Genomic DNA, 21,772 nt, shown 5'->3' with positions numbered 1-21,772 from the left:
TACAGTTTTCTATGATTGAGTACTAAATGACTATCCCAACACTCCTTGTACTTCTTTGCCCAACTGATTATTCCTTTATAGTACAAAGGCATAACCTCAGCTTTGGGAGACCTGTTATCCCATGCTACCCCTAAGGGCCTCAAATGCATAGCAAGCCAAAATTTCATTAAAGAGTGACATTTATGTTTTGGAGGTGACATAGTTATTTTACAGATATTTGAAAAAAAAATCACGTTCAACTTCAACCTGACATTTGGCATGTCTTTACCTCCTCTCTCAATGGCTGGTACATTATTTCTCTTTTAATATATTCATACCCTCCCCACATGAAATTAAACAACATCCTTTGCAACTTTAAGCAAATCATTGCCGTCATGGGAAAAACACATGCCACATGAAGTAAGGCTGGCAATATATCGGCTTTTATAGCTAGGACTTTGCCACTGAATGACAGTTTTCTCAATTTCCACATGTTGAGCTTTGATAGCACTTTAGCTAATCTTACCTCCCAATTACTTTCAACATCATCCTTATTACCAAAGGATATACCCAATAATGTCATCGGCCCCGCGCACAGGGCAAGCCCATATGGCTTGTCATTCCTATCCTTCCACCTTCCCAGATATTTAATCAGTGACTTCCCTTTATTAATCCTAGACCCTGAAGCACTCGAGAACACTTCAATAACATTAATAGCTTCCTTTAAACAAAAGTCATTTTCTAAATACAATACAGTGTCGTCTGCAAACTGAGATATAACCAATGTTTCCCCACCTGGCAACGGTAGACCCCTGATTTTAGCATTTTTTCTAATTGCACATGCCAAAATTTCAATAAACACAACATACAAAGGGGCTGATGCAGGGCACCCCTGCCTGACGCCCCTGGTTTGCTTAAACAAAACTCCCATGTTGCCATTGACATTAACTCTACTTCCTACCTCTGTGTATAAAATCTTCAGCCAACTTCTAAATCTTTTACCAAACCCAAATCTTTCCAAAATCCTAAATAAAAATTTGTGATTGACCCTATCAAAAGCTTTTTCCTGATCAAGACTGAGCACAATAAGGGGAAAATTTCTATCCTCGGAATAGGCTAGTACATCTCTGTGCATTTGCAGATTCCATTGTATCTGTCTGCCTTGTACTGCACAAGTTTGATCCAGTCCTATAATGAACTCCAAGGCGGATACCAACCTGTTTGTTAGAATTTTACTAAAAATCTTATAATCTGTGCACAACATCGTTAAGGGTCTGTAGTTGGATATATCTCGAACGTCCCCTTTTTTATATAGCAGGGAAATCACCCCCTCTCTCATTGTGCTCCCCATTATCCCAGATGTGCAAATGAAAGTAAACAAATCTAACAACTGAGGCCCAATATCTTCCCAGAAAACCAAGTAAAATTCTTTTGTAAGTCCATCCACTCCTGGCACCTTCCCTTTCTTTAAAGACTGAAGCGCCTTCAAAATTTCTTCCAATTGTATGTCTTTATCCAACTCTAGTTTCAGATAGTCGGGGATTGAGCTATCTACATTATTCAACAGCAGTGAACCCTTACTATAATCTACTATTTCTGCGCTAAAAAACTTGGAATAATTACCCGAAGCAATTTCTACCAGCCCTTCCGGATCGTCAATTTCCTCCCCTCGTTCATTTAGAAGGGAGGCTATTCTCCTTCTCTTTGCCCGTACTTTAGACTGCTTGAAAAAATAGGATGAACATTTCTCATCCTTTTCCCATTTTTCATCAAGACTCCTGAATTTATAAGCCTCAGCCCTCTTATGAAAAAATAGCCTCTGCTCGTTTTGCCAGCGTTTCAATAATTCCTCATCTATGCGCTCACCAGTGTTTTGTTGTGCCATTAAATTTTCTATTGATTTTTGCAATTGATAATATTCTTTAAACTCCGCTTTTCTGGATTCTTTTGAGTACACCTGTATGTAATGTTTAATACGGACCTTTGTGCTTTCCCACCATCCAGATACATTACCATAAAACATCTTCATTTTAATGCACTCCTTGAAGAAACTCCTGAACCCTACCCTAAACTGCCGGGCTCCAAGAATACTGTTATTCAATTTCCAGTACCCTTTCCCAAAACATGTCACCTTCAGGTTTAATACAACAGAGAGCATGTTGTGATCTGAGTAGAAAACAGGTGACACTTGTGCCTCAAACACCTGAAAATCTAACGGACAAAAAATATAATCTATTCTACTCCGTGCCCCTCTACTGTTTCCCCATGTGAAACCAGGGTCATCAGAGTTAAAACTCCTAAAACTATCAACTAAACTGTACTTTTTTACCAAACTATGGAAGTTAACTCCCATGTTTTTGCCCTCACTAGGAGAGTTGAAATCACCTCCAACGATTACATGACGATTGGTCATGAAAACGGTGTCTAACTTAAGAAATAGCTCATTTCGTTCTTTTGGTGCAGCATGGGCATATATATTTACCACTCTTAAACTCTTACCCTTCCAGTCAACATCTGTGACCAAAACCCTCCCCTGTATCACAGAAAAACTCCCGACTATTTTAACTTCCACATTCCCACTTAACGTCCCCACCCCAGATGAGTGAACACCCCCAATGCTCCATCTAGAGTCCCCTTTAACCCACTCTTTTGTGAACCCCTTCACATCCTCCACAGTCTTTAGGTGGACCTCTTGCAAGAGGCACAAAGAAAAATCCACTGAACTTAAATGAGAAAAAACTACTGCTCTCTTTGATGCATTTCTCAACCCCCTCACATTTATAGTTAATATATGAAATAAAGACAGACTATGCAAAAAAAAGAAAAATGGAGGAAGTGACAGAAAAAAAGGAGCCCAAAACAGTATGCTCACTCACGTTGCTCTTTCCACCAATCATGGCAGAAAGTCCTCCTCATCTGGCTCCTTCAGTGGGAAAGAGCACTCTGAACTGGAAGGGCTATCTTCTGAGAGTACGGGGCAGCTTCTCGGGGCAGGAGGAGCATCCGAGGAGAATACAGCTATGCAGGGAGGCTCTCCTGGGACACCGCTAGCTGGAACCTTACTACTGGACGATGCAGTCATGCCTTTCTGGGTTAACGCCTCCCCAGCTTCCTCACTCTCCAGGCAATCGTCCACAGCTGCCGCAGCGCTGCCCCCCTCCTTTGCCGCATTGTCAGTGATCTCATGCACCTGTCCAGTCTCCTTTCCCTCCTGCATTTCTTCCCAAACCTCAGAAACAAGTACCCCAAACCTGTTCGCCTCAACGAGCAGAGGAGAGGATGGTGGTGAAAGCAACAAGCTCGTCTTTGCCCTCTTTCTCTTACTTTTTCCTCCTTTCTTCCCCGCGACCCACTCAATAACAGAAGAAGCCTCCTCCAAACTCTCAGCTTCCCCCCCCTGCTTCCCCCAGGCGTCCTCGCTCTCTGCCTGGACTGACACCACCTCCAGTGCATCTGCCCCCTTTGTCTCCACCACTCCTCCCGTGAGCTCGGCAATTACGTCCTCAATTGCTCTTAAGGATGTGGAGCGTGGGTCGTCACATGCGGGTCCATCCCTGTGTTGCGCACCTGGGGCCACCGACTCCCGTCTGGCAGCACGTGCATACGAAGACCCCACTTCTGGGCAATGCCCAAATAAATGTCCTTCCAGCCCACATAAACTACATTTTTTTGGCTGATCACAATTTCTCATGGTGTGTCCCAAACTATCACAGTTTCTGCACCGCACCTGTCTGCAAGACCTTGCCAGGTGTCCATATGAAGCACATTGCCTGCAGTACAGCGGCTGACCCCCATAGACTAGGAAACCTCTATGGGAGCCAATGGTGAAGGTAGCGGGGGGATGGCAAAAACCATCATAACCATTCGGGTCTTCCTTCAGCATGACCCGGAATTGCCGTTTTCCGGTCCATATCCCCAGCACATCCTTAATGTCTCCCATACTTGTTAACACAGTCACGTACCTGGCAAGAAAATACCTGGTTGCTTCCTCTGACACCCAAGGGTTGTAAATGTGCACAGTCACAATGCGCTCACCAGTACGACACAGGCTGAGCACCCTGAAGTTTTTCAGCAATCCGTCTGCCAATCGAAGTGCTAATCCTTTCACCTCCTCCATCTTGGTAACGGTGTAAAACGTGACGTCGTAATACTTGTCCGTGGCGTTTTTCTGCAGACACAGAAGGTCGTCAATCTTGAGGCACAGAGCTCCAAACAGAATGGCTTGTCCAAAAATCTTTCTCTCCATTAACTCGTCGGTACTGTTCCACACAAACCTAAGCGTATTTTTCAGCACGGCATGCACCTGCTGTGAGTTAGCTGACGTCATTGTAGACTGTCAACAGATCCTCCTCTTACTCAATCTTAGCCAAAAGGCCGAGAAGCGATAACCCCCGCTGGTTGCTTCCAGCGCCCACCTCCCGGAGCAGTTCTCCCCCTGCCGTGGCGCAGTGGTTTCAACTGCGCATAACAACGGCTGAGTCTCAGCACCTCCTCCCGAGCGCGCCTCGTCGCACCGCTCAACCTTGCCGGGGGCGGCGTTTTATTTCCTTTTCACAAACGCACGAGGCTCGGCCACACGGCAGAGCCTGCCAAAAATAGTTTTAACTCATTGGCGTCCCTCTCCACGGAAGTCTTTAGTAAAAGGCGAAAGACTTGTACGTTATGAAGAGAAACCCGAGTAAGTACGGGCCCCTCCTCCAGAGCCGCCGACGAGCCTAGTCGTCCCGGCCACTACCCTCACGGTAAGCCTCACTCTGCCTCTCGAGTCCCAAGTACCAGGCCACGCCCGTTCCCCTACCCCTCCCCAGGTCATGGCAGGCTCTATCCAATCGGGCTGCGGAGAGACGAAGGCCTGGCTTTTGGACAGAGGCTACCGAACGACTCGGGCTCTTGTAGCCTCTCGATGACGAGTGAGAGAAAGGGAGGGGAAATGTGGCCGATCGCTTCTCGGCCTTTTGGCCAAGACTGCAATGGCCTCCTCTTTCTGGTTAAAACCTTTGCCGGTTTGGGGCTTCGTTTTGTGTCACCAGCTTTTCTGGGAGGAGATTCACCTCATTCCTTGTGAATAAAATTTCAACTTTGCCGTAGCTGAAAAACTTTTGCAACAAGGAATTCATTGGTCCCGAGGACTGCCTACCTGTCCTCTGCCGGACTGCCACCTTGACCAGACCAAAGACGAGAAGGTAAGTGTGTTTTATTCACCGATTTAGCAGTTGTAGCAGGTTTTCTTGCTTCATTTGAGGTGTTTTAGTTTCTTGTATCCTTTCTACGCTGCGGTTCCTCCACCGTGTTGGCCAACCGTGCCGGGCCTACGGAGGCGCCGCAGTGTCCCCTCCCCACCTTCTGAGAGGCTCTATCCAATCGGAGAAATGAAGGCCTGGCTTTTGGACACAGGCTACCGAGCATCCGAAATACTCGGGCTCTCGATGACGAGTGGGAGAAAGGGAGGGGAAGTGCAGGGCACATTTAACAGCCATGCCGGTCCCAAATATCCCCTCGTCGTCTGCCAATCATAAAGTGCAAATCTCGCTGCCTTCTTCGAGGCTTCAGCTGGCCGCCCCCCCTCGACTGGCGCCTTTTTCGGGCCGGCGTCCGGCAGAGCGACGACCTCTGCGTTTGGGTCAGTATTTTGGTTTTACACAAGGCAGGAGAAGGGTGCACCGCCCCCGGAGGCACTGCAATACCGGGTCGATGCGTGGAGTGGACGGAGCAAGCCCCTCGTCTCAGCTCCCGGTGCTAAAAATCCATTTAATATGTTGCCCCCTTATAGGGGACATATCAGATATTAAACTGATAAGAACAGATACTACACTTGATCTTAGCCAAAAGGCCGAGAAGCGATAACCCCCGCTGGTTGCTTCCAGCGCCCACCTCCCGGAGCAGTTCTCCCCCTGCCGTGGCGCAGTGGTTTCAACTGCGCATAACAACGGCTGAGTCTCAGCACCTCCTCCCGAGCGCGCCTCGTCGCACCGCTCAACCTTGCCGGGGGCGGCGTTTTATTTCCTTTTCACAAACGCACGAGGCTCGGCCACACGGCAGAGCCTGCCAAAAATAGTTTTAACTCATTGGCGTCCCTCTCCACGGAAGTCTTTAGTAAAAGGCGAAAGACTTGTACGTTATGAAGAGAAACCCGAGTAAGTACGGGCCCCTCCTCCAGAGCCGCCGACGAGCCTAGTCGTCCCGGCCACTACCCTCACGGTAAGCCTCACTCTGCCTCTCGAGTCCCAAGTACCAGGCCACGCCCGTTCCCCTACCCCTCCCCAGGTCATGGCAGGCTCTATCCAATCGGGCTGCGGAGAGACGAAGGCCTGGCTTTTGGACAGAGGCTACCGAACGACTCGGGCTCTTGTAGCCTCTCGATGACGAGTGAGAGAAAGGGAGGGGAAATGTGGCCGATCGCTTCTCGGCCTTTTGGCCAAGACTGCAATGGCCTCCTCTTTCTGGTTAAAACCTTTGCCGGTTTGGGGCTTCGTTTTGTGTCACCAGCTTTTCTGGGAGGAGATTCACCTCATTCCTTGTGAATAAAATTTCAACTTTGCCGTAGCTGAAAAACTTTTGCAACAAGGAATTCATTGGTCCCGAGGACTGCCTACCTGTCCTCTGCCGGACTGCCACCTTGACCAGACCAAAGACGAGAAGGTAAGTGTGTTTTATTCACCGATTTAGCAGTTGTAGCAGGTTTTCTTGCTTCATTTGAGGTGTTTTAGTTTCTTGTATCCTTTCTACGCTGCGGTTCCTCCACCGTGTTGGCCAACCGTGCCGGGCCTACGGAGGCGCCGCAGTGTCCCCTCCCCACCTTCTGAGAGGCTCTATCCAATCGGAGAAATGAAGGCCTGGCTTTTGGACACAGGCTACCGAGCATCCGAAATACTCGGGCTCTCGATGACGAGTGGGAGAAAGGGAGGGGAAGTGCAGGGCACATTTAACAGCCATGCCGGTCCCAAATATCCCCTCGTCGTCTGCCAATCATAAAGTGCAAATCTCGCTGCCTTCTTCGAGGCTTCAGCTGGCCGCCCCCCTCGACTGGCGCCTTTTTCGGGCCGGCGTCCGGCAGAGCGACGAACCTCTGCGTTTGGGTCAGTATTTTGGTTTTACACAAGGCAGGAGAAGGGTGCACCGCCCCCGGAGGCACTGCAATACCGGGTCGATGCGTGGAGTGGACGGAGCAAGCCCCTCGTCTCAGCTCCCGGTGCTAAAAATCCATTTAATATGTTGCCCCCTTATAGGGGACATATCAGATATTAAACTGATAAGAACAGATACTACACTTGATCTTAGCCAAAAGGCCGAGAAGCGATAACCCCGCTGGTTGCTTCCAGCGCCCACCTCCCGGAGCAGTTCTCCCCCTGCCGTGGCGCAGTGGTTTCAACTGCGCATAACAACGGCTGAGTCTCAGCACCTCCTCCCGAGCGCGCCTCGTCGCACCGCTCAACCTTGCCGGGGGCGGCGTTTTATTTCCTTTTCACAAACGCACGAGGCTCGGCCACACGGCAGAGCCTGCCAAAAATAGTTTTAACTCATTGGCGTCCCTCTCCACGGAAGTCTTTAGTAAAAGGCGAAAGACTTGTACGTTATGAAGAGAAACCCGAGTAAGTACGGGCCCCTCCTCCAGAGCCGCCGACGAGCCTAGTCGTCCCGGCCACTACCCTCACGGTAAGCCTCACTCTGCCTCTCGAGTCCCAAGTACCAGGCCACGCCCGTTCCCCTACCCCTCCCCAGGTCATGGCAGGCTCTATCCAATCGGGCTGCGGAGAGACGAAGGCCTGGCTTTTGGACAGAGGCTACCGAACGACTCGGGCTCTTGTAGCCTCTCGATGACGAGTGAGAGAAAGGGAGGGGAAATGTGGCCGATCGCTTCTCGGCCTTTTGGCCAAGACTGCAATGGCCTCCTCTTTCTGGTTAAAACCTTTGCCGGTTTGGGGCTTCGTTTTGTGTCACCAGCTTTTCTGGGAGGAGATTCACCTCATTCCTTGTGAATAAAATTTCAACTTTGCCGTAGCTGAAAAACTTTTGCAACAAGGAATTCATTGGTCCCGAGGACTGCCTACCTGTCCTCTGCCGGACTGCCACCTTGACCAGACCAAAGACGAGAAGGTAAGTGTGTTTTATTCACCGATTTAGCAGTTGTAGCAGGTTTTCTTGCTTCATTTGAGGTGTTTTAGTTTCTTGTATCCTTTCTACGCTGCGGTTCCTCCACCGTGTTGGCCAACCGTGCCGGGCCTACGGAGGCGCCGCAGTGTCCCCTCCCCACCTTCTGAGAGGCTCTATCCAATCGGAGAAATGAAGGCCTGGCTTTTGGACACAGGCTACCGAGCATCCGAAATACTCGGGCTCTCGATGACGAGTGGGAGAAAGGGAGGGGAAGTGCAGGGCACATTTAACAGCCATGCCGGTCCCAAATATCCCCTCGTCGTCTGCCAATCATAAAGTGCAAATCTCGCTGCCTTCTTCGAGGCTTCAGCTGGCCGCCCCCCTCGACTGGCGCCTTTTTCGGGCCGGCGTCCGGCAGAGCGACGAACCTCTGCGTTTGGGTCAGTATTTTGGTTTTACACAAGGCAGGAGAAGGGTGCACCGCCCCCGGAGGCACTGCAATACCGGGTCGATGCGTGGAGTGGACGGAGCAAGCCCCTCGTCTCAGCTCCCGGTGCTAAAAATCCATTTAATATGTTGCCCCCTTATAGGGGACATATCAGATATTAAACTGATAAGAACAGATTTTTTTCTTTTGAGAAAAATTTTATTGACACTCAATTCAAACATGATTCATAATATGTCAATTCCAAGTTACCTTTTAAAATACAACACGTCAATAAATAGATAAATGTTCTCTGTAAAACAACATTTAAAAAAAGTGTTTAAAATGCATTACAGATAACGTCATAAATTAAAGGTATAAAATGGTTTTCAGCTTGTCCATGTCTGTGAGTGTCTGTTAAAAGTCTTCAAAGCGGAGTGCATTTGTTAAAATAAAACTCACAAAAAATAAATGGATAATAAAAGCTCTTCTCCAAGTCCACTGTTGTGCAGGAGTGTAGTGAGTCCCTATCAAAGGGGAACTCATTCAGCTCCCCCAAACAGATTTGGACTCTCGGGATCTTGTGCAGGCGCTCAGAGGAGACCCTCACCCTGTAGCTCCTTCCCACCAACCTCACCCGGAGGGTCAGGCCGCCGCTGCCTTGAACTTTCCTTGTGTGGCTCCGGCTCCTCCGTCCGAATGGGCACAGAGGCGATTCTTCTTTGTGGCTGTGTCCTAGGCCCGCCGCCTGCAGCTCTGGCCGTTTGGACCGTTGCTGCGGCCATCCGGATCACAGCCACGGGGGGGATCTGCATGTGCTTTCTTGCCAGCAAGTTTCTGGAGGTCCATATGGCGTCTTTGATGGCGGCTAGGGTGAGCCACTGTTTGGCAAATGTACGTGCTGGTATCTGATTTCCTTGGCTCACCCCGTACAGCACCAGCTGTGGTGTGAGGACCTCCCTTGCTGGCAAGTACGGGAATTGCAAGGAGCCGGCCGTTGCCCACTGTTCTACGGCAGCGCTGCACTCCCAGAGCAGATGCCTTACCGACTCAGGCGCGCCACAACCTGGTCGGGGGCAAGTTGAGTGCGCCGACATGCCCCGGGAGTGCATTACGGACCTGACTGGGAGGATCTCATGAGCCACCATCCATGACAGGTCCCGGAGTCTGTTTGGAAGAGCTGGATGGTTCACGTTGCGCCAAACTGTTGAGGGCTCGCCGAATGCAAGCCCGCGCACTGGACTCACTGGTTCCCGCTCCTGCACAACAGAAATGAGAGAGCGGTGAGTGGTTAAAACCTGCAACTCCTCCTGCTCAAGGTTAAAATGCCTTAAAAATGACTGGATAAAAGCATAGGCTGGTGGCAGGTTAAAAGACACTGGTACTTTGAGACTTGTGGGTAAGATCTTAAGTTTTCTGAGGTAGGACCCCATCCAGAACCGTGTCATTGCTGCGGTCTTGGGGTTTCTGGATGGGGCTGTGGCGGTTGCGATGTGTAGTGCTGTGTATCTGCTTCCTAGGAACAAGTGCAGGTCTGGCACTCCTTTTCCTCCTTTCTCCTTTGGCTTCTTCATCACGCTTCGTCTCAGTCTTTCCCACTTGGAGCCCCACAAAAAATAAAAGATGGCTCGTTCCAGGTCTAAGATCACTCTCCTAGGCGGGATAAAAACAGAACTGATGAGTAAAAGCAAAGGTAAAATCACTGCTTTGATGATTAAAACCTTTCCTTCTAAAGTCAGTCCTCTAAGTGTCCAGTACCCTAGTCTCTGCCTGACTTTCCCTACTATGTCTGCCCAATTGTTTTCCCCTCCCCCTCCCTATCAAACCTGATCCCAAGTATTTTTTGGTCAGTCTGGGTCACAGTCAGGGGGAGTCCTGTCGTCTCAGTCGCTGTCCACGGTCCATAAAAATGGGCTTGGGTCTTGCTTCTGTTCAGCTTTGACCCAGAGGCCTGTCCGAACCAGTCAGTCAAGTCCAGCGTCCTGTTGACAGATAAAAGGTCAGTGCATAAAATGTTGATGTCGTCCATATATAAAATACATTTTGTCTCGAGTCCCCCGCTCCCTGGGACTCCTACCCCATGGATTCGTTGGTCCCTTCTCAAGGTCTGTGCCAGTGGTTCTATACAGATAACGTAGAGGAGGGCAGATAACGGACAACCCTGACGGACACCGCAGTTTATATCCACTGCTCTTGTCAGATGCCCGTTAACAATGAATTTGCTGTTGATCTCCCGGTACAGCAGTCCCACCCAGGCTATAAACCTTCTCGGGAACCCCATTTTTTGCAGTACCTGGAAAAGGTACTGGTGCGAGACCCGATCAAAGGCTTTCTCAAAATCTAAATTCAGGACTACTAGCCGAATGTTTCTGTCTCTCGCGTAACAGATGGTATCTCGGATCAGTACGAGGCTGTCGGTGATCTTCCTCCCCGGGACGGCACAGGCTTGATCCGGGTGAATCAGATCTTCTAAAAACAAGGACATGCGTGAGGCTAAAAGTTTACTAAAAAGTTTACAGTCAAAATTTAAGAGTGTGATAGGTCTCCAATTTTTCAAGTCCGTCTTGTCTTTGTCTTTGTGAAGGAGAGTCACTATCCCTGCTCTAAAGCTGTCAGGAAGTCGGTCCATTTGTTCAAAATCCATAAAAACAGCAAGCAAGTCTGGTGCTAAAATGTCCCAAAATGTCAGATAAAATTCCAAGGGAAGCCCGTCTTCTCCCGGCGACTTCCCTGTCTTAAAAGATTTGATGCATTTGTTTAATTCCGGTATCGTAAAATCTTGGGTTAAAAGCACGTTGTCGTTTGTTGCTTGGTCAATGGATTTTAAAACTTCGGTCATGGTGTCCCCGTTAACAGTTTTGTATGCGTACAGTTCACGGTAAAAATGTTCGACAGTTTCTTTGATTTCCTCTGTTGTGTCAGCTGTGCACCCGTTTTCTTTTTTAAGTCTCAACATGGCCCCCCCTTTATTTACGATTTTCTTAAAAAAATATCTTGTGCACTTCTCTCCTTCCTCTATTTCCCTTTCCTTGCTTCTTAAAATCACACCTTTGCTATTAATTTCTGCTAAAACCGACATCTCTGTTTTAATTTGTTTTATCTCTTCATTAAAATCCATTCCATGTTGGATTAGTTTAAAATACCTCTGAAGCCGTTTCTGCAGTCCCAACATGCGTCTGTTGTCCCTCTTTTTCTTTCTTTTCCCTGCCTGTCTGTAAAACGTCTTTGTCTTTCCCTTCACCATTTCCCACCACTGTGCACGTGTATCGTAAAAGTCTTGAAGGGTCTGCCACTCTCGGTATTGCTCCCTGTACAGCCTAACTAGCTCCCTGTCTTCTAACAGGGAGCAATTGAGCTTCCACAGACCACTTCCTGCCGTCACACCGGAAGAGAGTGAAAGGGTGCAGGAAAGAATTGCGTGATCAGAAAAGAAAACAGGTTCCAATCTAGCATCGGTTGGTGGGCAATCACGTGATAAAATGTAGTCTATGCGAGAGGCTCGGGTGCCATCACTACTGAACCAGGTGAAGCCCTCCTCTCTGGGATGCATGGTTTTAAAACAGTCCACAAGTCTAAAATCACTGCATATGCTTTGAAGTAAAACTGAAGTCTTGTCCACTTTAAAATCGTCCCCTATTCTTCTCCTGTCGTTCCTGCTTAAAATACAATTAAAATCCCCCCCTACAACTAAAGGTGCCCTGCCTAGCATGTGGGGCTGCAGGTCTTCTAAAAGGTCATACCTGTCGTTCTTGTCATTAAAGCCATAAATATTTAAGACGTTAAAATCCTTCCCCATAAAAGTCAAGTGTGTTAAAAGTGCCCGACCATCTCTCACCACAGTGCTGCCCTTCACCAAGACTAGAGGGTTTTTTATTAAAATGGCCACTCCATCATTTTTGTTTTCATTTGAGCCGCTCCATATCGACGTTTGTGGCCATAACTCCTCCCATTCTCTGTAGTGTTTTAAAAATGGTAGGCCGCATTCCTGTATTAAAAACACGTCAGACTTAAAAGAGTTAAGAAAGGATAAAACAATCTGGGCTCTAACTCTCGACTTCACACTCCTCACATTGATAGTTGAGAAGGTGAGTGTCATGAGTATGGTTAAAATTTGCAGGTATGACATCTTAAAAGACTAAAAAAAAAGGGGGATTTCAAATGTTTAAAAACACAGCAGTTAGTGGATTTCTTGTGAATGGAGCTCTTCCTTCATTCTCATGGGTGAGAGATGACGGGGTTGAGCTCCATTTCCCTTTCGGACTCTAGGAGTTGGCCTCTGACGCAGGGTGCATTGAGCTTTGAGTCCTTAGGGGTTGATTGCAGAGCTATAGTTAAAAAAGAGACTTCATTAGGCGAATTGGAGGGGAAGACTCTGGGCTCCTCCACAGATGAACTGTCTGAGTAGCTCTCAGCTCTTCCCCTCTTTTCCGAGGCTCCAGGAGACTCAGAAGACAATTCTGAAATTAGTCTCTTGGCCGGCTGGGCATTGGGGAGGGGGACATCCTCGCTATCACTCTGTGACTGGCCAAATTTTTGTTCTGAGCCAGTCACTGAGCTAGCTCCGCCTTCTGCCTGCACTGCCACTGCTTCTCCCTGTTCTCCACTTGTGGGGCAGCTGCAGGCCCCTCCCCTTCTCCCGCCTCTACTGGTCCTTCTCCTCCAATCACAGGATTTGGCGGGAGATTTGAATTCTCCAGCCCAGCCTCTTCAATTAGCTCTCTAACTGCTTCGTCTTGTCCGCCATTTTGTGCCTTTGCTGCCTTTAATTTGTTGGCAAACGACTTAGGGCAATCTCTGAAGAGGTGGTTTGTTTCTCCACAAAGATTGCACTTTCTGCCATTGGTGCATTCCTCGAAAGTATGCCCAATTTCTCTACATTTACCACAAATGATCTGCTGGCACGCTTCTGCCAGGTGCCCATTCTCACCACACTTGCGGCAGAGTTTGGGCTGGCCCTGGTAATGAATGTAGCCCCTGTTGTTTCCCAGAACTATCATGGATGGCAGATGTTTCAGGCCCTGGAAGCCTTGAGGGTCTTGCCATTGTTGGATGGGGACCCTCCAAGCGCAATTCCAGATGCCATCCTCATCTCTCACTTTGGTAGCCTGGCCTTTAACAGTGCAAAATCTGCCCAGCCACAAACAAATGTCATCTGCATTCACAGTCTCATTGAACATTCTGACAATTACCGTTTTAGCGGCATTATCAGTCAGTTTCTCAACATTAAATGCAGTAAACTGGGGTTTTTCATTTTCGAAGCGTGTCCAGAAATCTCTGAACACGGCAGCAGAGACAAAACTCACATCGAAACCTTTTCCAAATGGCAGAGTCAAAATACAATTTATATCCTGCGGGGAGAATTTCAAAATGTTCTGGATCATTTTCCTTGAGAAGTCAAGCCTTGACATAACAAGGGTTTTCCCATCTTTTTCTTTGAATGTAAATCTGACACTGTGGTGCCTCCTCATGCCGGCATGGTTGGCCGCCATGGTGGAGGCACCACAACGTAAAAGTGGTAAAAAGAAGCTAAAACACCTAAAACAGTCTAAAACCAAGTCAACTAAAATAAGGTAAAAGAATGCTCTAAAAAGAGCAATAAAATCTACTAAAAATGTTAGAAAGGTGAATAAAACACACTTACCTTGTCTTGTTTGGCCTGGTCGAGATGTTATTCCGGCAGAGTACAGGTAAGCAGTCCTCTGAACCAATGAATTCCTTTGTGTGAAACAATTTCAACTACAACAAAGTTGAAATTTTCTTCACAAGGAATAATGTGAGTATCCTCCCAAAAACCTGGTAACACTTCGCCACAAACAGGCAAAAGTTTTATCCAGACACAGGAGGCGATCGCAGTCTTAGCCAAAAGGCCGAGAAGCGATAACCCCCGCTGGTTGCTTCCAGCGCCCACCTCCCGGAGCAGTTCCCCCTGCCGTGGCGCAGTGGTTTCAACTGCGCATAACAACGGCTGAGTCTCAGCACCTCCTCCCGAGCGCGCCTCGTCGCACCGCTCAACCTTGCCGGGGGCGGCGTTTTATTTCCTTTTCACAAACGCACGAGGCTCGGCCACACGGCAGAGCCTGCCAAAAATAGTTTTAACTCATTGGCGTCCCTCTCCACGGAAGTCTTTAGTAAAAGGCGAAAGACTTGTACGTTATGAAGAGAAACCCGAGTAAGTACGGGCCCCTCCTCCAGAGCCGCCGACGAGCCTAGTCGTCCCGGCCACTACCCTCACGGTAAGCCTCACTCTGCCTCTCGAGTCCCAAGTACCAGGCCACGCCCGTTCCCCTACCCCTCCCCAGGTCATGGCAGGCTCTATCCAATCGGGCTGCGGAGAGACGAAGGCCTGGCTTTTGGACAGAGGCTACCGAACGACTCGGGCTCTTGTAGCCTCTCGATGACGAGTGAGAGAAAGGGAGGGGAAATGTGGCCGATCGCTTCTCGGCCTTTTGGCCAAGACTGCAATGGCCTCCTCTTTCTGGTTAAAACCTTTGCCGGTTTGGGGCTTCGTTTTGTGTCACCAGCTTTTCTGGGAGGAGATTCACCTCATTCCTTGTGAATAAAATTTCAACTTTGCCGTAGCTGAAAAACTTTTGCAACAAGGAATTCATTGGTCCCGAGGACTGCCTACCTGTCCTCTGCCGGACTGCCACCTTGACCAGACCAAAGACGAGAAGGTAAGTGTGTTTTATTCACCGATTTAGCAGTTGTAGCAGGTTTTCTTGCTTCATTTGAGGTGTTTTAGTTTCTTGTATCCTTTCTACGCTGCGGTTCCTCCACCGTGTTGGCCAACCGTGCCGGGCCTACGGAGGCGCCGCAGTGTCCCCTCCCCACCTTCTGAGAGGCTCTATCCAATCGGAGAAATGAAGGCCTGGCTTTTGGACACAGGCTACCGAGCATCCGAAATACTCGGGCTCTCGATGACGAGTGGGAGAAAGGGAGGGGAAGTGCAGGGCACATTTAACAGCCATGCCGGTCCCAAATATCCCCTCGTCGTCTGCCAATCATAAAGTGCAAATCTCGCTGCCTTCTTCGAGGCTTCAGCTGGCCGCCCCCCTCGACTGGCGCCTTTTTCGGGCCGGCGTCCGGCAGAGCGACGAACCTCTGCGTTTGGGTCAGTATTTTGGTTTTACACAAGGCAGGAGAAGGGTGCACCGCCCCCGGAGGCACTGCAATACCGGGTCGATGCGTGGAGTGGACGGAGCAAGCCCCTCGTCTCAGCTCCCGGTGCTAAAAATCCATTTAATATGTTGCCCCCTTATAGGGGACATATCAGATATTAAACTGATAAGAACAGATACTACACTTGATCTTAGCCAAAAGGCCGAGAAGCGATAACCCCCGCTGGTTGCTTCCAGCGCCCACCTCCCGGAGCAGTTCTCCCCCTGCCGTGGCGCAGTGGTTTCAACTGCGCATAACAACGGCTGAGTCTCAGCACCTCCTCCCGAGCGCGCCTCGTCGCACCGCTCAACCTTGCCGGGGGCGGCGTTTTATTTCCTTTTCACAAACGCACGAGGCTCGGCCACACGGCAGAGCCTGCCAAAAATAGTTTTAACTCATTGGCGTCCCTCTCCACGGAAGTCTTTAGTAAAAGGCGAAAGACTTGTACGTTATGAAGAGAAACCCGAGTAAGTACGGGCCCCTCCTCCAGAGCCGCCGACGAGCCTAGTCGTCCCGGCCACTACCCTCACGGTAAGCCTCACTCTGCCTCTCGAGTCCCAAGTACCAGGCCACGCCCGTTCCCCTACCCCTCCCCAGGTCATGGCAGGCTCTATCCAATCGGGCTGCGGAGAGACGAAGGCCTGGCTTTTGGACAGAGGCTACCGAACGACTCGGGCTCTTGTAGCCTCTCGATGACGAGTGAGAGAAAGGGAGGGGAAATGTGGCCGATCGCTTCTCGGCCTTTTGGCCAAGACTGCAATGGCCTCCTCTTTCTGGTTAAAACCTTTGCCGGTTTGGGGCTTCGTTTTGTGTCACCAGCTTTTCTGGGAGGAGATTCACCTCATTCCTTGTGAATAAAATTTCAACTTTGCCGTAGCTGAAAAACTTTTGCAACAAGGAATTCATTGGTCCCGAGGACTGCCTACCTGTCCTCTGCCGGACTGCCACCTTGACCAGACCAAAGACGAGAAGGTAAGTGTGTTTTATTCACCGATTTAGCAGTTGTAGCAGGTTTTCTTGCTTCATTTGAGGTGTTTTAGTTTCTTGTATCCTTTCTACGCTGCGGTTCCTCCACCGTGTTGGCCAACCGTGCCGGGCCTACGGAGGCGCCGCAGTGTCCCCTCCCCACCTTCTGAGAGGCTCTATCCAATCGGAGAAATGAAGGCCTGGCTTTTGGACACAGGCTACCGAGCATCCGAAATACTCGGGCTCTCGATGACGAGTGGGAGAAAGGGAGGGGAAGTGCAGGGCACATTTAACAGCCATGCCGGTCCCAAATATCCCCTCGTCGTCTGCCAATCATAAAGTGCAAATCTCGCTGCCTTCTTCGAGGCTTCAGCTGGCCGCCCCCCCTCGACTGGCGCCTTTTTCGGGCCGGCGTCCGGCAGAGCGACGAACCTCTGCGTTTGGGTCAGTATTTTGGTTTTACACAAGGCAGGAGAAGGGTGCACCGCCCCCGGAGGCACTGCAATACCGGGTCGATGCGTGGAGTGGACGGAGCAAGCCCCTCGTCTCAGCTCCCGGTGCTAAAAATCCATTTAATATGTTGCCCCCTTATAGGGGACATATCAGATATTAAACTGATAAGAACAGATTTTTTTCTTTTGAGAAAAATTTTATTGACACTCAATTCAAACATGATTCATAATATGTCAATTCCAAGTTACCTTTTAAAATACAACACGTCAATAAATAGATAAATGTTCTCTGTAAAACAACATTTAAAAAAAGTGTTTAAAATGCATTACAGATAACGTCATAAATTAAAGGTATAAAATGGTTTTCAGCTTGTCCATGTCAGTGAGTGTCTGTTAAAAGTCTTCAAAGCGGAGTGCATTTGTTAAAATAAAACTCACAAAAAATAAATGGATAATAAAAGCTCTTCTCCAAGTCCACTGTTGTGCAGGAGTGTAGTGAGTCCCTATCAAAGGGGAACTCATTCAGCTCAAACAGATTTGGTCTCTCGGGATCTTGTCCAGGCGCTCAGAGGAGACCCTCACCCTGTAGCTCCTTCCCACCAACCTCACCCGGAGGGTCAGGCCACCGCTGCCTTGAACTTTCCTTGTGTGGCTCCGGCTCCTCCGTCCGAATGGGCACAGAGGCGATTCTTCTTTGTGGCTGTGTCCTAGGCCCGCCGCCTGCAGCTCTGGCCGTTTGGACCGTTGCTGCGGCCATCCGGATCACAGCCACGGGGGGGATCTGCATGTGCTTTCTTGCCAGCAAGTTTCTGGAGGTCCATATGGCGTCTTTGATGGCGGCTAGGGTGAGCCACTGTTTGGCAAATGTACGTGCTGGTATCTGATTTCCTTGGCTCACCCCGTACAGCACCAGCTGTGGTGTGAGGACCTCCCTTGCTGGCAAGTACGGGAATTGCAAGGAGCCGGCCGTTGCCCACTGTTCTACGGCAGCGCTGCACTCCCAGAGCAGATGCCTTACCGACTCAGGCGCGCCACAACCTGGTCGGGGGCAAGTTGAGTGCGCCGACATGCCCCGGGAGTGCATTACGGACCTGACTGGGAGGATCTCATGAGCCACCATCCATGACAGGTCCCGGAGTCTGTTTGGAAGAGCTGGATGGTTCACGTTGCGCCAAACTGTTGAGGGCTCGCCGAATGCAAGCCCGCGCACTGGACTCACTGGTTCCCGCTCCTGCACAACAGAAATGAGAGAGCGGTGAGTGGTTAAAACCTGCAACTCCTCCTGCTCAAGGTTAAAATGCCTTAAAAATGACTGGATAAAAGCATAGGCTGGTGGCAGGTTAAAAGACACTGGTACTTTGAGACTTGTGGGTAAGATCTTAAGTTTTCTGAGGTAGGACCCCATCCAGAACCGTGTCATTGCTGCGGTCTTGGGGTTTCTGGATGGGGCTGTGGCGGTTGCGATGTGTAGTGCTGTGTATCTGCTTCCTAGGAACAAGTGCAGGTCTGGCACTCCTTTTCCTCCTTTCTCCTTTGGCTTCTTCATCACGCTTCGTCTCAGTCTTTCCCACTTGGAGCCCCACAAAAAATAAAAGATGGCTCGTTCCAGGTCTAAGATCACTCTCCTAGGCGGGATAAAAACAGAACTGATGAGTAAAAGCAAAGGTAAAATCACTGCTTTGATGATTAAAACCTTTCCTTCTAAAGTCAGTCCTCTAAGTGTCCAGTACCCTAGTCTCTGCCTGACTTTCCCTACTATGTCTGCCCAATTGTTTTCCCCTCCCCCTCCCTATCAAACCTGATCCCAAGTATTTTTTGGTCAGTCTGGGTCACAGTCAGGGGGAGTCCTGTCGTCTCAGTCGCTGTCCACGGTCCATAAAAATGGGCTTGGGTCTTGCTTCTGTTCAGCTTTGACCCAGAGGCCTGTCCGAACCAGTCAGTCAAGTCCAGCGTCCTGTTGACAGATAAAAGGTCAGTGCATAAAATGTTGATGTCGTCCATATATAAAATACATTTTGTCTCGAGTCCCCGCTCCCTGGGACTCCTACCCATGGATTCGTTGGTCCCTTCTCAAGGTCTGTGCCAGTGGTTCTATACAGATAACGTAGAGGAGGGCAGATAACGGACAACCCTGACGGACACCGCAGTTTATATCCACTGCTCTTGTCAGATGCCCGTTAACAATGAATTTGCTGTTGATCTCCCGGTACAGCAGTCCCACCCAGGCTATAAACCTTCTCGGGAACCCCATTTTTTGCAGTACCTGGAAAAGGTACTGGTGCGAGACCCGATCAAAGGCTTTCTCAAAATCTAAATTCAGGACTACTAGCCGAATGTTTCTGTCTCTCGCGTAACAGATGGTATCTCGGATCAGTACGAGGCTGTCGGTGATCTTCCTCCCCGGGACGGCACAGGCTTGATCCGGGTGAATCAGATCTTCTAAAAACAAGGACATGCGTGAGGCTAAAGTTTACTAAAAAGTTTACAGTCAAAATTTAAGAGTGTGATAGGTCTCCAATTTTTCAAGTCCGTCTTGTCTTTGTCTTTGTGAAGGAGAGTCACTATCCCTGCTCTAAAGCTGTCAGGAAGTCGGTCCATTTGTTCAAAATCCATAAAAACAGCAAGCAAGTCTGGTGCTAAAATGTCCCAAAATGTCAGATAAAATTCCAAGGGAAGCCCGTCTTCTCCCGGCGACTTCCCTGTCTTAAAAGATTTGATGCATTTGTTTAATTCCGGTATCGTAAAATCTTGGGTTAAAAGCACGTTGTCGTTTGTTGCTTGGTCAATGGATTTTAAAACTTCGGTCATGGTGTCCCGTTAACAGTTTTGTATGCGTACAGTTCACGGTAAAAATGTTCGACAGTTTCTTTGATTTCCTCTGTTGTGTCAGCTGTGCACCCGTTTTCTTTTTTAAGTCTCAACATGGCCCCCCCTTTATTTACGATTTTCTTAAAAAAATATCTTGTGCACTTCTCTCCTTCCTCATTTCCCTTTCCTTGCTTCTTAAAATCACACCTTTGCTATTAATTTCTGCTAAAACCGACATCTCTGTTTTAATTTGTTTTATCTCTTCATTAAAATCCATTCCATGTTGGATTAGTTTAAAATACCTCTGAAGCCGTTTCTGCAGTCCCAACATGCGTCTGTTGTCCCTCTTTTCTTTCTTTTCCCTGCCTGTCTGTAAAACGTCTTTGTTTCCCTTCACCATTTCCCACCACTGTGCACGTGTATCGTAAAAGTCTTGAAGGGTCTGCCACTCTCGGTATTGCTCCCTGTACAGCCTAACTAGCTCCCTGTCTTCTAACAGGGAGCAATTGAGCTTCCACAGACCACTTCCTGCCGTCACACCGGAAGAGAGTGAAAGGGTGCAGGAAAGAATTGCGTGATCAGAAAAGAAAACAGGTTCCAATCTAGCATCGGTTGGTGGGCAATCACGTGATAAAATGTAGTCTATGCGAGAGGCTCGGGTGCCATCACTACTGAACCAGGTGAAGCCCTCCTCTCGGGATGCATGGTTTTAAAACAGTCCACAAGTCTAAAATCACGGCATATGCTTTGAAGTAAAACTGAAGTCTTGTCCACTTTAAAATCGTCCCCTATTCTTCTCCTGTCGTTCCTGCTTAAAATACAATTAAAATCCCCCCCTACAACTAAAGGTGCCCTGCCTAGCATGTGGGGCTGCAGGTCTTCTAAAAGGTCATACCTGTCGTTCTTGTCATTAAAGCCATAAATATTTAAGACGTTAAAATCCTTCCCATAAAAGTCAAGTGTGTTAAAAGTGCCCGACCATCTCTCACCACAGTGCTGCCCTTCACCAGACTAGAGGGTTTTTATTAAAATGGCCACTCCATCATTTTGTTTTCATTTGAGCCGCTCCATATCGACGTTTGTGGCCATAACTCCTCCCATTCTCTGTAGTGTTTTAAAAATGGTAGGCCGCATTCCTGTATTAAAAACACGTCAGACTTAAAAGAGTTAAGAAAGGATAAAACAATCTGGGCTCTAACTCTCGACTTCACACTCCTCACATTGATAGTTGAGAAGGTGAGTGTCATGAGTATGGTTAAAATTTGCAGGTATGACATCTTAAAAGACTAAAAAAAAAGGGGGATTTCAAATGTTTAAAAAACAGCAGTTAGTGGATTTCTTGTGAATGGAGCTCTTCCTTCATTCTCATGGGTGAGAGATGACGGGGTTGAGCTCCATTTCCCTTTCGGACTCTAGGAGTTGGCCTCTGACGCAGGGTGCATTGAGCTTTGAGTCCTTAGGGGTTGATTGCAGAGCTATAGTTAAAAAAGAGACTTCATTAGGCGAATTGGAGGGGAAGACTCTGGGCTCCTCCACAGATGAACTGTCTGAGTAGCTCTCAGCTCTTCCCTCTTTTCCGAGGCTCCAGGAGACTCAGAAGACAATTCTGAAATTAGTCTCTTGGCCGGCTGGGCATTGGGGAGGGGGACATCCTCGCTATCACTCTGTGACTGGCCAAATTTTTGTTCTGAGCCAGTCACTGAGCTAGCTCCGCCTTCTGCCTGCACTGCCACTGTGCTTCCCTGTTCTCCACTTGTGGGGCAGCTGCAGGCCCCTCCCCTTCTCCGCCTCTACTGGTCCTTCTCCTCCAATCACAGGATTTGGCGGGAGATTTGAATTCTCCAGCCCAGCCTCTTCAATTAGCTCTCTAAATGCTTCATCTTGTCCGCCATTT

At 48.8% G+C, this 21,772-nt stretch overlaps 8 non-coding genes and 2 pseudogenes across 8 annotated transcripts; all 10 read right to left on the bottom strand.

The window, feature by feature from the left end:
- Positions 1 to 4,548: 4,548 nt before the first annotated feature.
- Positions 4,549 to 4,661, bottom strand: LOC119885347. Its single transcript, XR_005441307.1, has one exon. It is a non-coding gene; the product is annotated as a U5 spliceosomal RNA (small nuclear RNA).
- Positions 4,662 to 5,629: 968 nt separating this feature from the next.
- Positions 5,630 to 5,821, bottom strand: LOC119885334. The gene has a single exon (XR_005441299.1). It is a non-coding gene; the product is annotated as a U2 spliceosomal RNA (small nuclear RNA).
- A 183-nt stretch (positions 5,822 to 6,004) lies between these two features.
- LOC119885346 lies at positions 6,005 to 6,117 on the bottom strand. Its single transcript, XR_005441306.1, has one exon. It is a non-coding gene; the product is annotated as a U5 spliceosomal RNA (small nuclear RNA).
- A 968-nt stretch (positions 6,118 to 7,085) lies between these two features.
- Positions 7,086 to 7,277, bottom strand: LOC119885323. Its single transcript, XR_005441289.1, has one exon. It is a non-coding gene; the product is annotated as a U2 spliceosomal RNA (small nuclear RNA).
- A 182-nt stretch (positions 7,278 to 7,459) lies between these two features.
- On the bottom strand, positions 7,460 to 7,572 carry LOC119885344. The gene has a single exon (XR_005441304.1). It is a non-coding gene; the product is annotated as a U5 spliceosomal RNA (small nuclear RNA).
- A 968-nt stretch (positions 7,573 to 8,540) lies between these two features.
- Positions 8,541 to 8,720, bottom strand: LOC119885335 (annotated as a pseudogene).
- A 5,834-nt stretch (positions 8,721 to 14,554) lies between these two features.
- LOC119885343 lies at positions 14,555 to 14,667 on the bottom strand. Its single transcript, XR_005441303.1, has one exon. It is a non-coding gene; the product is annotated as a U5 spliceosomal RNA (small nuclear RNA).
- Positions 14,668 to 15,635: 968 nt separating this feature from the next.
- LOC119885297 lies at positions 15,636 to 15,827 on the bottom strand. Its single transcript, XR_005441265.1, has one exon. It is a non-coding gene; the product is annotated as a U2 spliceosomal RNA (small nuclear RNA).
- Positions 15,828 to 16,010: 183 nt separating this feature from the next.
- Positions 16,011 to 16,123, bottom strand: LOC119885342. Its single transcript, XR_005441302.1, has one exon. It is a non-coding gene; the product is annotated as a U5 spliceosomal RNA (small nuclear RNA).
- Positions 16,124 to 17,092: 969 nt separating this feature from the next.
- On the bottom strand, positions 17,093 to 17,272 carry LOC119885336 (annotated as a pseudogene).
- Positions 17,273 to 21,772: the final 4,500 nt, after the last annotated feature.

The sequence above is a fragment of the Micropterus salmoides genome, unplaced genomic scaffold (genome assembly GCF_014851395.1).
Source record: "Micropterus salmoides isolate LMB-PRFRI ecotype aquatic unplaced genomic scaffold, ASM1485139v1 Ms_hic_scaffold_3973, whole genome shotgun sequence".
Classification (NCBI taxonomy): domain Eukaryota; kingdom Metazoa; phylum Chordata; class Actinopteri; order Centrarchiformes; family Centrarchidae; genus Micropterus; species Micropterus salmoides.
Note: the sequence above shows the minus strand (reverse complement) of the source record. Positions and strands in the feature narration are given on the sequence as shown.